At 30.7% G+C, this 17,923-nt stretch overlaps 2 long non-coding RNA genes across 3 annotated transcripts; both read right to left on the reverse strand.

The window, feature by feature from the left end:
• Window positions 1–977: 977 nt before the first annotated feature.
• LOC105330095 (uncharacterized) lies at window positions 978–2,803 on the reverse strand. Its single transcript, XR_010715154.1, has 3 exons — window positions 2,667–2,803; window positions 2,199–2,272; window positions 978–1,955 (listed from the first exon to the last, which is right to left on the reverse strand). It is a non-coding gene; the product is annotated as an uncharacterized lncRNA (long non-coding RNA).
• A 7,038-nt stretch (window positions 2,804–9,841) lies between these two features.
• On the reverse strand, window positions 9,842–13,061 carry LOC105330103 (uncharacterized). Of its 2 annotated transcripts, none has more exons than XR_010714673.1 (3): window positions 12,900–13,061; window positions 10,525–10,598; window positions 9,842–10,298 (listed from the first exon to the last, which is right to left on the reverse strand). It is a non-coding gene; the product is annotated as an uncharacterized lncRNA (long non-coding RNA). The 2 variants fall into 2 exon arrangements; XR_010714672.1 differs by lacking the exon at window positions 12,900–13,061 and adding an exon at window positions 11,153–11,304 and having other exon boundaries at window positions 9,843–10,298.
• Between the last annotated feature and the right edge of the window lie 4,862 nt (window positions 13,062–17,923).

Here is a 17,923-nt window from a genome sequence, read left to right on the forward strand (position 1 = left end):
TAAATCTTTGAAAATCTTCTTCTCAGAAACTAATCAGCCAGGAAAGCTGAAAGTCGTGTGGAAGCATCCTCAGGCAGTGTAGATTCAAAGTTGTGAAATTCATGATCCCTGGGGGTAGGGTGAGGCACAATGGGGGGTCGAAGTTGTACATAGGAATATATAGAGTAAATCTTTAAAAATCTTCTTCTCAGAAAGTAAACAGCCAGGAAAGCTTAAACTTGTGTTGAAGTATCCTCAGGTAGTGTAGATTCAAAGTTGTGAAAACATGATCCCTTGGGGTAGGGTGAGGCCACATTGGGGGGGGGGGGGGTGTTAAAGTTTTTTAAAGGATTAAAGGATTTTAAATTTTTTGTTTTATCAAATTCAATTTCTATGAGAGGTTCAATTGGCGCGGTGTTAAACACCGTTGAAACTAGTTACTAAAGTATCTAGATATATGTTATTTTTAGACGGTACCAAATTTGCCTTTTTTCTACTGACGATTTCTTTTCAACCGAACATCGCACTTAGCTAACATGTAAGCATTCTTCGGACTAGCACTTTCGGACTTGTTCAGATAAAACAAAGGCGCATGTTTTCAACGCAATTGGGACATAAGTACAAATGATACTATTAATGAACTGTTTCAAAAATCTTCCCAAGAACCGAAAGTCGTTAATGAAAAGATAAAGGTTACAGTAAAGTTGTAAGGTTATTTGAAATATTGATAATAGGAAAAGAAATGTATAAATAAAATTTTAACAGAAGAAAGGTGTTATGAAGATCCAATAGCTAATTTATTTCTAAGTCGGGAAGTTACATAGTAAATGAAAAATTGGTATTTAGTGTAAAAAAAAAAGTATGGATCCCACAATTTCAATTTATTGATCATTATTAATATTTTTAAAGTCTGCCTGAAAATAATGTAATATCTTTTGGTTGAGTTAGTTTCCAACTGGAATTTAAGAAAGACATTATTGTATATGCACGTTGCTACTAGTCGTTTTGTTGCTTGATATATGCCTTTTATTGATATTCCAGATTATAAGGAACCGATAAAGGTTTTTGCATGTTCAATATCTATGTGAAAACATGACTCATAAAGCTTCTTTTAAGAATGCAACTTTACTACGTTTTTATATGAAGGCAAAACATACGATCTTTCACCCTTATGTATTCGAATATTTCTAAGGTATTCCCAAAATTGAGATGTAGTTTTTGTAAAAAATCATATAGTAGATTTGGTAATCGTTCAAATATGAACAGAAAACTACAAAAATAATGTTGAATTTGCATCTTAATCCTTAGATAAATCTTCACAATGTTTTGTAAAGGATTTGATCATTAGTACATGCATCGACTCAGTTGAACTATATAAAAATTGAAAAATACTCTAGTTGTATGAAGTAAGCCATATTCTTTTTAAATAATGCTATTATGATAAATGTATTGATAAATAATATTCATATTCCGAGTGATGTCTATATCATTGCAATTCTTAAATTGATATTGATAATTTTATTGTAAAATACAGATATCAGTATCTTTTAGAGAATGTGAGAGTTTCTCTGACAAGCTCTAATTTTAACAATTTGAAACAAGATTATCTTTTGTGTTTGTTTATCTATTGATGCGCTCTTATTACTAAAATATCTATTGCATCAATACAAATCAACGTATTCAATCACTGTCTTTCTCGGAACCTTTTCCAAAGAAACCGCCACATTTTTTGCAGACGATCGCTACACTTCCTCCAATAACGGTAGCAACTACCACCACTAGACTAACGGTGAGGTATTCCCATCCCGGAAGTCCAAGAAGTTTCCGGTCTAAGCCATTTTCCTCGATATCAAAGATAATCGGCGTACGTGGGGTAGTCGAAATGGAGACTCCTTCCATCTCGAAAGGACCCAACTCTTCTTCATTTTCAATCTCAATTGGAAGCGGCTCAACTTGCCGATGAAGATTTTGTTTATCTGCATACACATATGTATATATAAACAACATTTACGTAAGCTTGGTGTTTTCTTTTCACTTATTCAGATAATGTTATCCTTAATCAACCAAAAAAAGATTTTAAAAAAAATGTTTCACGCTTTTATCGTCCATTTCTAGATCTTCTTTTAAAAATCATCGTTTTTACACCCTTACTCCCCCCCCCCCCCCCCAAAGAGTGATATTATCTTTAAAATTTGTGTATTTGTATTAATTTAAATTACCTTGATTTAAAAACCTTTGATTTGGTAGGGCCCAGGAATATGGTAGGCATATCACACAAACAATCAAGAAAAACCTGTATGTGGATAAAAAAAATAATATAAGTAAAGAAAGAAATTCATGAACAAAGCCCAATGACCCGTCTCCCTCTTAATCATTATTATATAACTATTTGAACAAAAACATGGCTTTTGGTTGCTAGTATCAATCGATTGTTATTTTTCAAAAATGAAAAATTAACTTTTTTTGTTCATGATATAAATGGTATCAAAAAGGGGTTTAAATACTTTCATTTTCACAAAAATAAACAAAAGCACGCGCATTGAAAAGTGACACACATTAAATGTACATATATTAATTTCCTATATAATAGTTTTGACATCATAAATTCTATATAACCATACAGTTATTGTAATCATGAAAAATAACTGAGAATCAAAGTGTATAAAAAATTATGACAAAACACTTACCATTTAAGACAGACCATATTTTTCCTTGTCCAAACTAACAGTGGTAAATTCCACTTTAATAAAATAAATTTAAGTTCGGCTTCCAAAATTTAGATTTATATTTACAAAACTATAATTCAACTTAAGAAATATTGATCTTGGTGACTTTGTCAGATCAATTTCTGAACAAATCAAATACATTTAAATCTTCAGAGATTTTATTGATAAAGCATTCCTAATCGAAACAGAAGGACAAATATAAATGCATGCATTAAGAATATTTTATGATGATGTACATCAAATTATTCGATCTATTCACACCTCTCCGTACATGCATCTATTAGTAGTTTATGACCCATTGTAATGGTTGTATATCTGCTATATTCACTTAGTTAACATTAATATTAATGTGTTTATTAATAAGTAAAATTAACGTTTTTGCTATTCTAATCAAATCTTTGTGGTAAATCCAACTTTTAAAGGGGCATGGTCACGATTTTGGTCAAATTCTATTTTTCTGTTTTTATTGTTTGCAGTGCTTTAGAAATGCATTTCTAATGATCAAATGAAATGTGAGAGTCAGTCTTAAAGTTTAAAGCAAGATACAGAGCTCACAAATCTGTGTCATCAAGGCTCGTGCCCTGTTTTTGTTTACATAGGTTCAATATACCAATAAAAGCCTTTTTCAAGCTGATTTTTTTTATCTTCTTATTCATTTTAAGCATAGAGAAACAGTTCCTAACGTTCAACACATTCATTTTAGGTCTAGAATTGAAATTTTCACTTTCACTTCAACATTCAAAATGTAAACAAAAGCTTTGTTTACATAGCAAAGAATTGTAAGCTCTGTAACTCGCTTATAACTCAACAAATGACACTTAAATTTCGGTTGCCTTTTAAGAATGTCTCACTGAAGCATTGTAAACATTAAAATCAGAAAAATAATTTTTGACCAAAATCGTGACCATGCCCCTTTAAGACTTCCTTAAAAGTGTAGTCTTTATCTCAAACGCTGCTTTTCAGTAAGTGCATGGATGTATTCTTATCTATTAATTTAAGAATTTTTGTATGATCTTCAACAAATATAATTTCACGTTTCATAAGGTCAACCTATTGACATATCATATCAACTTCGTGCTCGATCGTTGTAAATTTCTTAAAGGCCAATATATTTAGTGATTAGCCAGATGAAAAGGCTGATAACATTCAACCTAAATCTTGTACTCGGTATCTTTATAGAAAATATCTAGTTCAAGCCCAAATCGCACAATATTTAAATATGGAATGATTATTTTTAGAGAAATGTGGTAAATATCACTCAGACCAATCAATAAAATTCAATAGGAGAAAAAAGTGAATAGAAATATGCCTAGATAACATGTGATATAAAGCAAACGAATTAGATTTATCTAAACTACTATATTAAAATAATAGACTCGAATTTTTTAGCATTAATACCGATAAATTGGAAGAGTACTGTCTTTTGTTTTATATGTTTTAAACATCATTGGTACTTGAAGATTACCAATTTGTTTTTATTTTTTCTCAATCAGGCTTCTTTAATTAATAATCAACGAAAATTCCTCAAAAAATTCCGGCAATCATCTGAATTTTTTGGATTTTATAATCTTGCGCATGCGCGTTACATTCACGCTAAATCATTAGAGGCTCTTTATTTTATGTTTCCACAATATCATATTTGCATGGATAAACTTGGAAAGGATAAAACAAATGTGTGTTAATTTTCATTGGAAATTTTTTTATGTTCATCAAAGAAAATACGGGAGATAACTTTAAGACAGTGCATTTACTAGAAAAAATCCCGAGAGTTTTGAATGTCAACAAGATGTGTAAAAAACGTTGTTGAAATATGTTGGATTCTGCAATTATAGATTTAAACTTTTCGAGGAAAGGTATTTACAGCTTAAAATGGTTTTTGTGAACAATTTGACAGTTATATTCAATGCAACTTAATTTTCTCCAAAATCGTTTTGGAGCGATTCAGCAATTTTCTGCTACATTACGGGTATATGGGAGACATTTCATCGTCGGAACCCACAGGTTCCGACGATGAACCCGTGGGTTCCGACGATGGAGGCATTTTGACTGTGATAAAGGCATTTCCAGAGACACAGTTAGATTATTCCAACTGAACAGAGTGTAGTGAAATTAATAGCATTATTGTAGGCTTGAAGTGTCGTTATGCAAATGTCAACAATATACGGTGTTTCGATGTATATATTTTGTAAATGCCCGATATCATATGCAATGTCAACCCGTGCATGCACGCACGGGTAAAAATCTAGTTTAGCTAATATATAACAATTAAAGATTTCTCAATTTTTTACAATTTTACAACTACCATAAGTCTTCTTTTAAAAAAAGTTAAAATTTTACATGCAATCATTATTAAACAAGAATAGTGACTCTTTCCTTTATTTTGCAAGAAGGCCCTTTATCAACAATAAATTTATAATATACAATTATTTAAATCTTGAGCAGTCAATAGACAGCTCAGTATGATCTATTGCCCGATGCCAACGGTCGAGGGCAATAGATCATACTGAGCTGTTCCCTGCACCTCTGAAAAAAAACTCGGGTCTATTGACTTTTCGGGCATTAAATAATTGTTTTATAACATAATTCCGTTTTTAGTATTTTGTGTTCACAATTATAAATTATATATGTGTTTTCCTACCATTATGCATTCAGGTCATTGTTAATCAATACCAAGATGACCTAAAAGATACATATTAAGATCAGTAGTAATAATTAGTGATGAGAAATAAGTAAGTATTGACACTAATTAAGAAGTAGGTCAATGTCCTCCCAGGGCTTCCGTATATAAATCCCCTGTTTTTTTAATTTATGAAAACCCCTTTTAAACTTTATTTTGTTTTATTTCGCTTGTAAATTTTCACTTAGCATTCAAACCCTGCAGAGAGAACACCACTGCTATTTTGACAGCTACATTTGCAATAATCACTTTACAGTCACTGTTCCAAAGTTTTAGGAATTTTAACACACTTCCATCACTTGATGTATATTTATACATTATTAAATCTAAAGAAAGTTGGCCCGTCTCTCGTTTATATTTATATTAGTCCGAACGTCCACTATTTCTTTGATATCCGTCGGTTCTGGAAACCATATACAATTCAAAACTGGTAATCGCTTACTATTCGGCTGATGTTTTGATTCAAAGTGCCTTTAGTAAAAGAGCAGAGTACTATGATTTTAATACCAATGTCAACGTTTAACCATAACTGAGATTTCCTTTCCTCCATTTACCTTGATCTAGAAGATGCTGGCTACAAGACTTCAATGACTACTAGAAACCTTTCAGTGAATAATGCTTTGTGTTATGTTCGGTTGAAATTAAATCATAAGAAGATTTCATGTACTTTTTAATTCCTATGGTTGGCGCATTGTTAAACGCCGTTGAAACCTTTTCCATGCGATTTACGAACTATTTAGATACAATCATCATAGGCCCTTTGCTCTTCCCCTTTTTATATGTGCCATTTTTTGTCATCTACTTCTCTAGACAAGCGGATTATTTCATTTTAACCGAATATTGCGCTAAGCAGTTTAGCGGTTTCGAACTTGTTCAGATAAAGATATATTCTTTTGCATATGTTCAACATCAATGTGGAAACAAATGATTCATGAATATTCTTTAATGCAATTTTATAATGCTTTTTATGAAGGCCAAACATACGGCCTTTCACCTTTATTGAAATTGATAATGAATATTGGAGTCATGGCATGTTTTTATATTGTTCCCAACTGAGATGTGTTTTTTTTTAAATAATTAATCACCCTTGTAGATTTAGTTATCGTGCAGAATGACCATAACTTTAAAAAAAGTATTCCTTGAATTTGAAAAATAATTCCTCACAACGTTTTACACAAGATTCGATCAATATTGCATGCAGCGACTCAGTTCAACCATATGTACAATGGAAGTTTATCTATATTCAGTAAGCGATGTTCTTTTTATACAATGATACTTTAATAAATATAGTGTTTGTTATGATCTATTTTTCGAGTGCTGTCTATTTTATTGCAATTCTTAATTAAAGTCAACAACATAGATATCAGCATCTTTTAGAGAATCAAAGAGATTTTCTATGACTTGCTCTAATTTCAACGATTTGAAACAATCTAATATTTTGTGTTTGTTCATTTATTGATGTGCACTTTTCATTGAAATATATATTGAATCCGTACAAATGAACGTGTCCCAACTTCGTTTTTTCCAGACTTTATTTTCGTTATCATTTCGTCTTGTTGGTTAATTGACTCAAGATTTGTTGTGTAGATTTTGAATGAGAAACTACGGACGAAAGTTTGATTAGCAGACGATAAAGAAATAATTTTCAAACATCCCGTTTATACATGTATTACTAATCAGTTTTGTCCTTAATTAAGAGATATCAGGTTCTTTAATAAAAAAAAAAAAAAACAACAACAAAAAAACCTTTTGTGATACAGATATTGGACGTATCGATCTATCTATTTTGTTATGTAACGGTAGAAATGAAAGAAGGTCATCTTAATGCCGATCTCTGTTCGACAATTGAAAATAAATATACAAGCACAAGCGCTTGTATCTGTAATAAAAATTCAAATGAGCACAGTTATCCAACACATTTACAATTTGAAACAGTCCATAGTCAATTGGTTCTGCTCCTAAATTAAATTTACAGGTATATACTAGTATATGGCGTTTTTGGAGTGAAATTTATGACATGAGTTGGAGTAAAAATATACATCATGAACCTTAGAATCAGACGTTTCACAAACTCCTGTCCCATAAAACATGTTATATCTTTGGTTATTTGTCTCAACTTTGACTTTGCTACATGTCTGATAAATATTATTGTAATCAGCCATTTATAACCCCAATGAGCATGAGTGCGGGGAAAACTGTCTTAATGTCTTAAATTTGATTGTTCAGGCTTGGCAATTATAAGTGGCAAACTATGTCTCACCATTTCTGTTTTGTCTTTTTTTTTTTATTAGAACAGGAAATGATTTATGTTCGGCAGAGCGAAGCGAAAGAGAACATACACTAGTAATTGTTGTAAGTATCGCTATTTAGCGAACGATGTATTGAAAGATTCCAAGAACATGGAAAACATATTGCACAAATAAACCCACCAAAGAAGTCTTAGAGAAATTAAACAAAACATGTTTTGAATAAAACCATGCAGCTTTGCTAAAGACGTCTGATGAAATTGAATATCAAAACTAAAATTTTTCTTCAATATAACGAACTACAAATATGTTTTATCCATACAATCATTGCTTAAAATTCATTTTAACTTTAAGGTAGAAAACCTATCATTGAGAAAAAACTTACAATGTACAATATTTTCATGTTGTCCGTTGATAATCAAATTTTATTATGCATGACGTCAGGCATATCTAAGGTTTAAAAGTTGCAATCTCCGAAACAGTGCAGACAATGGGACAAGCAATATCATGATATTTCACAAAAAAGATTAACCGATGCATGTTTAAGAGGTCAGCATTTACATTCACAATTGATGAAAATGTTATATGGCATGTAATAACATCAGCGAGCAAGAGTTTTCAAGTAAATGGGACGTTCACCATGCAGTGCACGGGTGTAATCCTGATTTAAAAATAGATCAGCATTCCACTACGGCAAAAACGGCAAAAAGGGGGGAGGGGGTCATCGCAACAAGTTGTAACATATTTTCTGTTACGGTACAATGTAAGTAATGATTGGTGTTGGATTATCAAAGAGAGTCATCAGTTTGGATTAAAACAAATATATATTTATACAGCTGGAATGATTACTGGAGGAACTAAATCGCCGAAGCGGGGTGTGACCCGATTTTCGTTCAGTTGGGCGATTTCATTAACCTTGAAAAGGGACCATAATCGCGTGTCTTACTAAATGTACATTACTACAATTAACAATTACTAATCAAGTGTGTTTCTTAATTCGTTAGATTTCTTCTTAAACATTAGATCCAAAGTATAATATACATGTATGTAGCTGTTACAATAGAAATGTCAAAAAATTCATCTAACCCTATCCCAATGGATGAGTTCATTCGTTGCGTGAACCCAGGATTTCGCGCCACAATGTCTTATTCATAGTTTTGCGCACCGATTAGTTGATGAGTCTGTAGTGATCATTCGAATACCCCAGAGCACATCATGTGTTTACATCACAGGCACGTATCATCGGGGGTTGGGGTGAGTGGGGATGCTTTCCCCTCCCCACTTTTTTGGCAGCTGGCACTTTTCTTAGCTCTATATGATAAATGGAAATATCATGGATTTGCCCCCCCCCCCCCCCTCCACTTTTGTAGGAGCATGCACTAAATGAAACTGCAAATAAGGAATTCTAATTTAATTGAAGTTATAGTTAGGGTTTTTTTCTTTCACCCTTTTTTATTTGCTTGTCAAGATGATTTTGATGAAGCTGCCCACACACATTCAAAAACAATACGTGTTTGTATACACTTTCATATTTCATATGGTTGGAAATTTTTAAAAATGCCTTTCAGTTGATTTTGCATCTTCATATAACAAATACATGTACAATTAAAAAGAAACCCCGACTATTTACTCTCCAGATTTCAAGCTTACATGCACTTATATAATATGTGTACATTCCTAAAAAAAATGAATTAAATAAATAAATGAATTTCAAGTGATATATATGTACATGTTCTAGATCGAATAAAAGGCGGACATTTCTTCTTAAATTTACACGTTCCGATTATAAATTTATGATCAGCAGCGAAAATTAAAATTCATTTCTAATAAGATAGCCTTATTGATACATGTATGCTTCCATTGAATAATTTTGTTTAGTCAGGCAAGCTTTTTGGAAAGCTATTACTTGTTATGCATCTACTTTTATAGAGTAAGTGATGTGGTCTCTAATTTTGATTTCAGATAAATGAAAAGTGTATATATATATATATATATATATATATATATATATATATATATATATATATATATATATATATATATATATATGAACACTTCCTTTGCCTTGGTAATTTTTATCAGAGCAGAAGTGCGTAAACTAAGGAAACCGATAAACCGATTGATGAGAAGGTACTCTCTACAAAACGATTGATATTCAGTAGAATTTAATAATTATATAAATAAAACAGTTGCCTCTTTGAAACTCAGTATGGAGATATTCTTAAATCAAAACACACTTAAAGTCAGATTTCATGAAAGGTTTATTGTATAATTCTTTTTTTACTTTTAAATGTATCTCCACAACTAGCGACATTGTGAACAATTTGACCATATTTCGAAAAATAGTTTAAACTTCATCCAAGTTAACTGCTGAGCCTTTTTCCGAACGTCTTCCAAACAAACCGCCGCACTTTTTGCAGACGATCGCTACACTTCCTCCAATAACGGCAGCAACTACTACCACCATACCAACGGTGAGGTACTCCCATCCCGGAAGTCCGAGCAGTTTCCGGTCTAAGCCTGTTTCCTCTACATCTAATGAAATTGGCGTGTGTCCAAAACCTACTCCTTGTCCTTTTCCCATCTCGAAAGGTCCCCACTCTTCTTCATTTTCAATTAAAGCAGGGAAAATGTCTTCTATCTGCTGCATTTGTTCTTTTTTAAGGTGATCTACATATTGATATAGACATCATTAAATTTGCTGTTGTCTGTTTACCGCAGTTGAAATAAGGAAATATTTTACAAATAAGTCGATGTTTTAGAATCATCATTTGCCTAATCCATTTGTTTAAACCATCATACAATAAAATATATTCAAATCCTATCAGATGCTATTTTCTTTTCAATTACCGTTCTGTTAATTTTATTCTTGAGAATTTTTGTAATCATCTCTTACCTTTATTCAGCGATCGCTGTATTGATAGGGCCCAGGTGTATTGCAGACATATTACCCCAAAAATCAAAATTTTCCTAAAGATAAATTAGACCTTTATACATGTATATATCTATTATAGAAAACAGCTTTGCAAGAGAAGTATGGTGACTATGTTTTTTATTGTCGATTGTACATGTATATAACGGTATAAAAGGGAAACAATGAACCAAACAACTAAAACGTTAAACTCCGCTTGCAAAGACAAGTAAAAACAATAATTAACAATCTGATTGATTCTTATTTCATCTTAATTTTATTCCTTATTTTTCTTTAATGAAGTCTATTCATTTTATAAAAATTAAGTATCATCCTTTTTTTTAAATAAAACATTATTCTGCTCGATAAAACATCAATAAGAATTTGTTTTATTTCAACAACAATCTCAAAAGCTATATCAGTTCCACAAAGTGGCATGGATAATAACCAATAATGTACCAGGAAATTGTGAAACAAAAACTGCGATAATCAAAAGTAAAATTATACATCAATACCGGTATGATGATTACGAAATATCTGTTCATTTTATTATTAAACTGATTTCATTTCAATTTTTCAATGAGAAAAGATTTTCATTTAGAAAAACACTTACCATTTAAAACAGTTCATGCTGCCTGTTTCATAACCAAACTTTATAATATATCCACCTCTATTGGGTTAAATGAATTTGGCCTCTGAATTTTGATTTTTAATAAATCAACTGTATGACACAATCTTTAAAAAATAGACAGGCTTGAAATGATTTATTTTTGCAAACACTTTTTATGCAAAGGCAATACTAAGATATAAAAAAATCTTACAAATAATGCATCCTTTCAAAACAGTCGATAACAAATGATATCGATTTGTAAAAATCAAATAAAAGAGAGATAATGTCTTGCATTCATAACGCAATATATGGACTCTCTGTGAAAATCTTCATAGACAAGATTAATCAACAATTGACAATTTTGTTTTGAAACAGCGCAAACAGCACAGGTTTTTAAATCTTAAAGATCATCTACTCAAGACAAGGTCGGTTTTGGTAAGCCATTCGTTTTGATGCAAAAAATGTTTACTTTAACCAAACATAGCCTAATTTAGCTTTATCTAAAAACATTGATGTATCGCCAAAATTTTTCGACTCCAAAAAAACACCACAAACAATCATTTCTAAAAATAAGCAGGATCTACATTTATCTCATAGAGATACGGTTTTCGGTCAACTCACCTCCCATTTATGTTTACGGGGAACAGAGGGGATCAAAATCCTTTGAATTGCGAAGACAAGAAAAAGATGAGAGAACACGAACAAAACAGAAATCTTATGAAGATTTAAGATGGGTAAATCTGATTTTTTTAAAGGTACATGTGGCGTTTTTGGAGTAAGATTTTTGAGTGCGGGAAAACCCAGCATTGAAAACATACTTATACAACGTAATTTATGTAAAAGTATTATCTTTTAAAGTAATGAAGCAAATAATCAGACCTTATTAATGTAATTCACTAAAAGTACGCCACGTATACCTTTTACTTTTTAAATTAATTTTCTGGTACACTTGTGCTTACTTTTATGAAAAGTTATCATCCGGATAGTTTTATCCATGTCATTTGGAATGCAAAATCTCCTATTTTGATTTTAGTTTTGATCAACATTTTTCGACCTGACAAAATAGAGGGACAGAAAGAATAATTTTCTAATCAGTTTATTATTCAACAGAATTAATATCGTTCGTCAGTTATTTATTTATTCTAGCGAAGTACTGATTGCTGTTAATCAGTCAAATTAAAAATGGATACATTTGATATCAATTGGTAAATACATGTTGAATTTCGACTCTGTTTATTTTGTTGAAAACAAACCTCAGATTCTATTTGAAATTATATCCATCCATTACGACTGCTATTATATAATCAAATTAATTGCAATTGTTTGTTTATGATTACATAATTTCTCTTATTATGTTAACTTATTCACAATTTTATGAGGTATTCAGCTTGTTGGGAAGATGATGGAACTTTTTCCTTCCATTTCAAAAGTACTTAAATTGTGTTATTTTTCACTCTTAGTTCTCTAAGACTTCACTTGCTATTGTCATATTCTGTATTGATTAGCTATATGTATAATTATAGAAATTAATTGTATATTACTTGTATTTTACATTTTTACTGTCATTTTACTATTTTAATTTATCAAAAAATAATATATTGATCTATATTTTCCTAAAGTCGATGATTTAAAGTTCCTCTTGCTCATTGACATTGTCATATTATATACTTAGTGGTTGATAATTTTTTCTTTTTGGCTACATTGAAAATTTTAATTAGGTCATAACCAATATATAAATTTGAACACAAACCTTTGGCATTCATATGATCCTAAACGGTATAACTGCCGTTTGACAAACATTTCTGTATTTCTGTCTTTCCTATACGCCCGGTAAATTGAGAGTCCTGGATAATGAAAGTCTCATACTCGTTTCGAGTATTACTGGAACTTTACGGGTGAAAGGAGTATCTGATAAAATTGTCAACCATGGCTCGGGCCAATAAGTATATTAAATCAAACGAACTTTAATTTTCAAAATCGATCAGATTCCTTTGGCGAGAAAAAATATCCCTTAGTGTAAAAATAAATATAAGATGAGAATTTGCTAAAAGTTTAAAAACCAATACATATTCAGGTAAAAATGTATTTACACAATATCGAACCTCAAGAATTTTTTTCAGGTGTCCATGTTCCCTGTTTGATGAAAAAATGTAGCGAGCTATTCAATATCTATAAATGGTTCCGAAATTCAAAATCTGAATTTTAATCTATAGATTCTTAAAACAACAGTTTTTTGACTTTGTTAAAAGCTATTTTTTACAAACTCTCTTCAGAATAATAAAATAAATTAATATCATTCTTCATCGGAACATATTTAAGTTGGAGTTTCAGGATACCTGATAAAAATGCATTATTGAATAAGTAAATAAACTTTACATGTCTTATCTTTTAAGATTAAGAAGATACTTTGTTAAATACTCCAGTGTGGTATAACTCAAAAATACACATAGCTTATAGACATGTTTTTATAAAAGCCTGGTACAAGAACGGTGTAAAGGTCATACATGATTTTTACGATGAAAATTGTATTTTTTATAATTAGGTATTGATGAATTTAAATGTTAATAAAATATCAAGGATATATGTGTAATGTAATACTGTGTCTAAAATGACTTACATTGACAGGACTTCTGTTAACAGAAAAACATAATCCTTGTATACAATTTTTTCCAAACAATTATACTCCATGAAAAGTGTACAAACATTATTTACAATGTATAATTAATTTGAATGTAAATGTGGTTGTCCCAATTGCTGTAACCAAATGGAAAACAGACCAAACTGATAATAATGTTGAAGAACTTACTGTGTATGACATTTTTAAGATTTGTTTTAAACCTACCAAGATTCTTCTGTACAATAGCTTTCATTTAGAATTTTACACAAAATTCTTCCAGTTAGATACTACCTTAAAAAATTAATATCAAAACTACTAACAAGTGTGGATTTAGTAATAAAAAAAAAAATAATGTGAAAACGATAATACATATTTTTATTTCTTTTGAGAAAATACATACCCTGTGGAGTGAACTTGTAGAGTGATTATATATATACAGAAGACCTCTGAAAGAATTGGATTTAATATGTCATATATCATATATCATACTCGGCCAAATTCATTGTCGTTTCATAACAAAGTCATTCATTTTGTAATTCTTTATGTGAAACAATATATATTTTTTTGTCGTATGTCAAATAGGATTCCATGCTTGACTGGTTTCCTTTGTCACTTAAAACGACGTTACAATATTGGAAGATATCTTGTAAAAAAGGACAATTTTTTGAAAAGTCATGACAGTTGGAAAGGTATCTTTTGCTGCTGACATCTTCTTAATTTGTCTTATTTATAATGACTATTTTTTTCTATTTCCTTGTTTGTTACTTAAACTTTTTTCCCATGTATGCAAGTAACCACAAAATAATACCTCTAGGTGTTTATTCATAAGTGTGTGTATGTATAAGTGTGTGTATGTATAAGTGTGTGTATGTATAAGTGTGTGTATGTATAAGTGTGTGTATGTATAAGTGTGTGTATGTATAAGTGTGTGTATGTATAAGTGTGTGACTGAATGTCTGTTCTCTCTGTGTCTGTTCTTTCAAAAAGAAATATATTATTAAAAAAAATAAAATTGTTCGTCGGGGAGGGGGGTGGTAGGCAAGCCATAGATACTCGCATGTAATCGCTTTCGTATAATACGAATGCTGCATTATATATATATATATATATATATATATATATATATATATATATATATATATATATATATATATATATATATATATATATATATAAACACAAAAAATAAGTCCAATGTTCAAACAACTTTTATCTATAGCGCTTTCGCCCTACCGGGCTCTTCAGTAGATTTAAAAACAAAGTGTGGATTTGTTTTTAAATCTACTGAAGAGCCCGGTAGGGCGAAAGCGCTATAGATAAAAGTTGTTTGAGCATTGGACTTATTTTTTGTGTTTATTCATCCCCGGTGCCAAGAAAAAGGATTTATTGAATATATATAATATATATATAAATATATATATATATATATATATATATATATATATATATATATATATATATATATATATATATATATATATACACACACACATATACATACATACATACATACATGTATAGGTAAATGGGATCATGCGTTCGCTGTAATGACAGCAGGGATTCAACGACTGTTGATTTATCTGACGATGATCAAAAATACCTGTATATACTAGTATGGCTTATAGTCGACATATAGATTATAGACGTCTGTTTAACTTTTGCACAACAACATATCATGGTAAATATTTCAGCTGAGTAACTGAAGTATATGAAGAAACGTTGTTTGTACATCATTTATGCCACTTTTATTTGTCATTGCATGTGGGGTTTTTTTGCATAAATTTGTTAATTTAAAAACAAATGTGATGATATTAATAACCTTTACAGAGAAATGAAAGCAACTATTGGTCTTAAATGCATCTAGCAATAGTGTATGGCCTAATAGGTTTACAAATGTTGGTACCATCATCCCTTTTACTAAACAGTTATCTGTTAAAGCACGATTGTTGATGTAAGTTAATAGGTTTTTATCAATTCATTAAAGCTATGAATGGATGATTACTAATGCATTCCAAACGGTTTTCCTGTTATGTAAAACCTTCAAGTTGTCCGTACATGTGTGCCTTTCTGAATTACTATCAGTTGATACACATGCGTCGATCTATATTAATTTGTTCCATTTTAATTAGGAGCGTTGATGTGGTATTTTTATGTGAAGATTTAAAACTAATTTAAAACAGATCACCATAAGAGATCATAAAACAGATTTTTCAATTATGGTCATGTTTCCTCTTGTTTTAAATGCTATTGTAATACTGATTAGTCTTGTTCGGTATTTTTAGAAGCTGATAAAATAATAACTAAATAATATTTAGTTATTATTTTATCAGCTTCTAAAAATCTTTAAAAAGTATTAAGCCAAAAATATATAGATATTTAGTAAATATCTATATATTTTTGGCTTAATACTTTTTAAAGTTCCAGGACTTAGTGTTTGCGTATAGATGAGTAGTTTAATGGCGCTTTTCATGCAGATTGTATTATTCATACTTACTAATATTCATAAGATTTGGGTTTTTTTTTTTAAATTAACGCACTTTTATTGCATGCATTATGAAATTCCACTTTGTAGCCAATCATCCTTTGGTCTATATATAAATTCACAAAGTGTATAATACATAATGACATTAGTGTCAAAAATCTATTACGCATAGCTCTTTCTCTTTGCTACTCTCACGCCATAAATGGATGGGGTGGGGGTTAGTGTCTTATTCCACTAGTAATCTGTGTCTTTATCCGAACGGCTTCCAAACACGCCGCTACATTTTTTGCAGCCGATCGCTACACTTCCTCCGATAAAGGTAGCAAAAAACACCACTAGACCAACTATGAGGTACTCCCATGCCGGAAGTCCGAGCAGTTTCCGGTCTAAGCCTGTTGCTTGTAGATCTAATACAACCGGTGTTGGTGGAATGTCCCCTCCCCCACTTCCTTCCATAACGAAAGAACCCATGGTCAGGGACTTGTTCCTTAAAATGTCAAGCGAAACGTCCTTAAGGTGTTGTGATCCTCTTTTTTCTTTATCTGTAGATATGGATTATGATTGAAATACGTGAATTGATATCCATATGACGATTTCTCTATGGTTTCATAATTAACTTGTTATTTGTTTTTTTGTGTTTTTTTTTTTTTGGGGGGGGGGGGTGAGGTGGCTAAAGTTCGCAATATTGAAAATATGATATTTCGAAGCAATAATTAAGATTGAATTGTTTTTTTTTCAGTTTTCATACAATTTATTATAGAAATATAAAGAGTTATATATCCAGTTAATATTGTTATTTATTATCCAATATTAGTAGGTTATATGAGTATACTTACTATTTACAACATATTCATACCTTGATTCGAAGACAGATGCATTGACAAAGTCCAAGATTGTAGAATACACACGACACACAAAAAAAAATACTTTCACTGTAAAAACGGCCCTTTCTATTCGCATAATTATACACAGCATCTTTTTTTTATGCATCATACTCCTGCATGGTTTGATATCAACTGATTTATAGGAAAAAAAATTTTAAAAAGTAAAACCTCTTACAGTTTCAAGGAGTCCATTTTGTATGTTGTAAGATCAATCTACTGCAGAAAGGTTTAATGTTTAGGTCTTTTACTTATCACAACAAAATTGAAAATTTATCGGCTATTTATATCAGTCAAGAGCCATCCTTTGTTAGAATATGCGTCGCAAATTTTACATAATGTTTATAAATGACAGAAATAAGGCTTTCGTGTTTGACATTGATATCTGACAAAATCCATCTAAAAGAATAAAGACAGAGAGTACATTAAATATTGGGGTTCCTTTTACCTAGTGATCCCCTTCTATTGACACGGTAAGTCTTTTTAACGCCTAGAGATAGGAGAGGAATTTTTTAAACAAGATTTAATGAAAAAATAATGCATGAAACATAAAGCAATGTACAGATTGGACTTAAACTTTTTTTAGCCATGCGTTTAGATATTTAGTTCAATATGTACATGTTCAAACACAGCGTTTAATATAAAAACAAAGATTCATAATGGTTGTTCGTTTAACAGGCCCTTGCAAACCTTTTTCCTGATCTCGTGAGCAATGATAAAAAAGAAAGAGTAAAAAATAAATTCTTAAGATAATAAGTTTCATGGATACAGTAGTTATGTTAGTTTTTATCTTT

Source organism: Magallana gigas, chromosome 6, assembly GCF_963853765.1.
Source record: "Magallana gigas chromosome 6, xbMagGiga1.1, whole genome shotgun sequence".
Lineage (NCBI taxonomy): Eukaryota > Metazoa > Mollusca > Bivalvia > Ostreida > Ostreidae > Magallana > Magallana gigas.